Genomic DNA, 5,726 nt, shown 5'->3' with positions numbered 1-5,726 from the left:
GTGTGTTGCCTCGAACCCTTCGGCCAGGTTCTTATAGGGCCTATAAGGACCCATTGCATCACTCAGTCCTGCTTCGAAAAGTGATAATCTTGATGGTCCCTCGATGCAGGGTGACGCCATCCAAATAAAGACTCCTCTCACGAAATGGAAGATGTACCTATCTCGAGCCTACATAAAGCAGTACCTGATGTATGTACATCTCTGTCCCACATCTCTATCGCCCCTCTCTGTATCACTTTTTGACAACTATAAATGAGTGACGGCTATTTATTTATTTTTTTATCAAAATATATTTTATACATATATATTAGGTATCATTGTAATCTTTAAAACTATTGACGATAGCAATAAATTATTAATTGGAATTTGATTGGAATTAGGCTCCAAGAATTTAATATTTATAAAAGAGGAAGCAACCAAAACCGAATTTCAAATTAATTTTTCTCGTATATGTTTTTTAATATTATCGTTAAAATTTGTTTTTTAATTGCAAAGGATTCTTTGATATATTAATTTCTTAAATTCCTTAACAGAATTTCGGAAAAATATTTCACTATAAAATATTTGCATATTTATGAAAGGGTGGGAAATATTTGAATTTTTCAGGAAATTTGAAATCTTTTTATTTTATAGGAAAAAAGAATGTCCTGTTATTTATTGGTGTTTGAAAATTGCTGGAAAAAATAGTAAATAGGTTAATAAATTTTTCTCCTTTCATCGTCTCGGTCGGGTTCGTAAAACACGCGACTCGATCTGCACGGATACGTGGATTAAGCCCTCGATTGGTCATGCCATGGCCTGGCTAGCGAGAAGAATGCACGATTACGCCGTGACAATTGATCAAAGCACTTTCGAAACTTATTTTCCTAACATTTAGAAAATGGTACGAGGAAAATGTTTCGGACTGTGATTTATCCGAGTAAGTTTGTCATCGATGAAGTACGAAAGATAATTAAATCTAAGTACAGCTAGATCTACAACACGGCATCCTATAACACGGTTTCACTATAACACGATTCATAAATTGCGGGAACCCTCCTACAACACGGCATCCTATAACACGGTTTCACTATAACACGATTCATAAATTGCGGGAACCCTCCTACAACACGGCATCCTATAACACGGTTTCACTATAACACGATTCATAAATTGCGGGAACCCTCCTACAACACGGCATCCTATAACACGGTTTCACTATAACAGGATTCATAAATTGCAAAAACCTTTGGACAACACTGTACTTCTACATGAGCAGTGACGACGAAGAAATTAATTAAATTAAAGTTACATTAAATTAAAATAATATTTTTGTTTCTTTTTGTGTTGTACATACATTTATATTATTAATAAAAATTAAGTTGTTTATGTCAGAATTAAAAAAGAAATCTGTTTTTAGTAAGATTTTGAAATGTAACTTCCCTTTTGTCTCATACAACACGGTTTCACGGTATCTACCGTGTTATAGGAGGGTTACCTGTACTGTAATTATCTTTAAATAACGACGTGTTCGATTATCTAAAGGGTACGATAGTGGTTGATTTCTGAATAAATAATAAACATAATCGAACAGAAGAGCTTTATCATTCACTGTCCATTACTACCATATATTTTTGCAAACGATACTAAGTGGCTCGTTTCATTGTTTATCGATACACATATTTTTCAGCTCGAAAGTGTGTGGTAAATAATCATAGTTTATCGAATCAAGAGTACGAGAAAGAAATTAATCGTGATATTGTTGATAGTGCTGCTTTTTGTAACACACGTGCCCAGTTATGGCGCAGAAATTTTGTATATGACTTCATGCGGTATCTCAGAAAGTTATTTATAATAGTTATCGCGACGATAATACTGATACAAGTGCCAACAACATTTCGCATTCTACCAAATTAAGCTGTGTTTGTGTACACGTTACTCCAAGCACGTGCAATTTGTTATCGCTTTATCTGCTTCTTTCTGACTTCGTCACGGAATATATCATAACGATTAATCCTGTTTAACATGCCAATTTCCGCGCAAACAGTTTTACTACGCAATTGATAATTCGCAAAAGAAAATGTTCATTTCTTCTCGAGCAGTGGATTATTTCACAAAAATCGGTCAAAAATTTCGAAATTTCTTCAGTTATCGATTTAACAAACGATAACGAATCAATTATCAAAATTACAAATCTTTTACAGCTTTAGAAACCTTTGTTCCATGGGATTTGTCAAATTTGAAAATCGAATTCGCGAGATGTGACGTTTATATTCTGTTATTTGTAGTAAAAATTCGCGATCCTTCTTTGCAAGGTGGATGCAAAGTGTGGAACCAAGGTCGAGCAAGTTGTTAATTTTGCGAATGAGTAATATAATCAATGACAGGTTGCAACGTACTCACGTGTGACAATAATCGCGTTGACGCTTAAATTTTTAACGAAGATTTAATTATTCATAACACCACGCATCGCGTGAATGCTAGCTTGGGTTATCATTAATTCGCGAATTTTGCAAAATTGGTGAGAACTGTGTCAACGACCGCACATACCTGTGTGACACTTAACACGTTAAGTACTACGTCGGTCCCTAGGGATTTTTCGTTTGAGCCGAGACTAGGACCAAAGGGTGGTAACTTCTGGTGTTAAATTCTTTGTCATCTTTGAACCTAACGTTTGGGAATTTCTGTTATAGCAATTGGTCCAGTATTTCCGAGTTTTATGAACACTTTGCCCGGCACTGGTGGCTCACTTGAGAGCCAAGTCTGGGCCTGAACGGAACGGCAAACAAAATGGGCTGGGCACTTAACGCGTTAAAGTTTCAATTAAAATCTGACACAGTGTGAACGCTGCTTTCGATTATAGTTAATTCGCTGATTTTGGAAAATTGGTCATAATGAAATGCAGCGTTTACACGATATATCTGAATTAAAAATTCGACTATTGATCAGGCAATTGGATCATGAATTATAGGATCATTGCTTTCAGTTTTGTGATCATACATTTCCCAAATGACTGAAATAGACTTCCCGTAACATTTCCATGAAATCTTCGATAATTTTTGAATATTATTTTGTAGGATACCAAAAGAAATCGCGAATCGGCTATTGCCAACAAAAACAAATTGTAAACCGATCGATATCTTCTAGAAGCAAATGGAAAAGTTATTCTATATAACAAAATTAAGTTTCGTGACTCCTCGTGATATCTTCTAGAAGCAAATGGAAAAGTTATTCTATATAACAAAATTAAGTTGCGTGACTCCTCGACGGGGAGGTGAAGCGTAGGTTAAGGAAAGCATGAAAAGCGTGGTCCTTGACAAGCAAAACAGAGTCCTTAGAAATCGGTTGTGACCAGCACAAGCGTGAGTCGCTTGGTGTTGGAAAGAGAGTTTTAAAAGAGTGCGTCTTTGTGTGTTTTCGTTATCTTGGTGTTCTTTCCCTGAGTTAAATCAGTTTACGAGTTTTGAGTTTGTGTTCTCGTGTTCTTGTTCTTTCGTGAATTTTCGGTGTCTCGAGATCAGTTTCGCCATTCTACAATATGTTAATTTTATTTTACTGTAATTACTATAATATCATGCAACGGTTAATAGCAGTGCAACAGGAAAGGAGGTTGCAAATCGCGATACCACTTACCACGATTGTGGATAGTAGCGGATCTAATAATATTTGGCGGTATCCTAATTAGAAAATGGGAGGGAAAGAAACGGAAATCAGAACGAGGGAGAAGAGGAAGAAGAAAAGCAGTAAAATTGAATTTCTCCTTTTAGCCGTCGGCTGGTGCCTTTTCCCACTTAACAAGGCAAGACAATGCATGGGATCCACCCTTACTATCTTCAGTTCATTAATTCTGACCAAAAGCCGGTCTTGATGGTGTTAGTTCGATCGCTAACCTCCGGTCTTCCTGCATCCCTCTTCTTCCATCTCTCACGCCGCGGCTGCAAAGTGAATTACATCAGAAAGGAGAGGGTAGTTTTATCGAGTCAACCTGCCAGATATTTCCTAAGGAAACTGAGGGGTCGTTGAATCGGAAAGGGGACTTTTAACAGGGCCGTAAGAGATGCTGCGCGATAATCTCCGCTGGACCAAATTATTTCTCGCGTCGAATGACGCAAAATTTACCACTGATCTTTGCGTTGTCGTGAATGTTGTTATTGTAAACCGTAGTATCTGTCATCGTTCGGTCTGTATGATTTCTGTCAATGGTACGAATATTAATTCGCGTTGATTTCCAGTGGAATTTTTTACCAAGTAATCATGGATCTTGCGAAACAAAGAATACTAACAATGGGTCTCGCAAAAAGAAAATGAAACTTATCGTGGATTTTGTAAAAGAAGGAAAGTAACTATAGAGCTTGGAAAAGAGAAGGAAGTAATTATAGAACTTGAGAAAGAAAAGAAAGTATTTATAGATCTTAAAAAGAAAAAGAAATATAGTGATCATGGATCTTCTGGAAAAAAAGTAATCATGGATCTTGTAAAGAAAAAGAAATATATAGTATGCATGGATCTTCTAGAAAAAGAAAGTAATCATGGATCTAGCAAAGAAGAAAAGATACAGTAATCGTGGATCTTTTAGAAAAAAATTATAGTGATCATGAATCTTCTAGAAGAAAAAAGTAATTATGGATCTTGTAAAGAAGAAAAATATAGTGATCATGGATCTTCTAGAAAAAAAGTAATCATGGATCTTGTAAAGAACAAAAATATAGTAATCATGGACCTTTTAGAGAAGGAATATAGTAATCATGGATCTTGTAAAAAACAAAAATATAGTAATCATGGACCTTCTAGAAAAAAATATAGTAATCATGGACCTTCTAGAAAAAAATATAGTAATCATGGACCTTATAGAAAAAGATATAGTAATCATGGATCTTCTAGAAAAATATAATAATCATGGATCTTCTAGAAAAAGAAAGTAGTCATGGATCTTTTAGAAAGAAAAGTAATCATGGATTTTCTAGAAGAGGAAAGTAATGATGGATCTTCTAGAGAAAAAGTAATCATGGATCTTGTAAAGAACAAAAATATAGTAATCATGGACCTTTTAGAAAAGGAATATGGTAATCATGGATCTTGTAAAGAACAAAAATATAGTAATCATGGACCTTCTAGAAAAAAATATACTAATCATGGACCTTATAGAAAAGTAATATAGTAATCATGGATCTTCTAGAAAAATATAGTAATCATGGATCTTCTAGAAAAATAAAATAGTCATGGATCTTTTAGAAAAAAAAATAATCATGGATTTTCTAGAAGAGGAAAGTAATCATGGATCTAGCAAAGAAAAGAAATATAGCAATTATGGATCTTCTACAAAAAAGAAGTAATCATGGACCCTCTAGAAAAAAATGTAATCATGGATCTTGTAAAGAGGAAAAGATATAGTAATCATGGATCTTCTAGAAGAAGAAAGTAATCTTGGATTTTGCAAAAAAAAAAAAAAAATCATGGAACTTGATAATAAAGAAGAATAGTCATGGACCTCGATTTCGACCATAAATTTCTCACGTATGAACCAATTAGTACTGAAATGTTTTCCTACAAGAAGCATTTGGATACAGTAATTCGAGTAATCGAGATTCTACTATACCTCTCTTCATATTTTTATTATTCCTTATTATATATTCCATAAACGTAGATTGTTAGAATGAACTTTTTTGGACAATATCGCGATAATATCTCGATATTAATTCAACAGATATAAATTGAGAAACATTATTTATAACAATAACAGCAATAAT

The sequence above is a fragment of the Eufriesea mexicana genome, unplaced genomic scaffold, assembly GCF_001483705.2.
Source record: "Eufriesea mexicana isolate 0111107269 unplaced genomic scaffold, ASM148370v2 scaffold2128, whole genome shotgun sequence".
Lineage (NCBI taxonomy): Eukaryota > Metazoa > Arthropoda > Insecta > Hymenoptera > Apidae > Eufriesea > Eufriesea mexicana.
Note: the sequence above shows the minus strand (reverse complement) of the source record.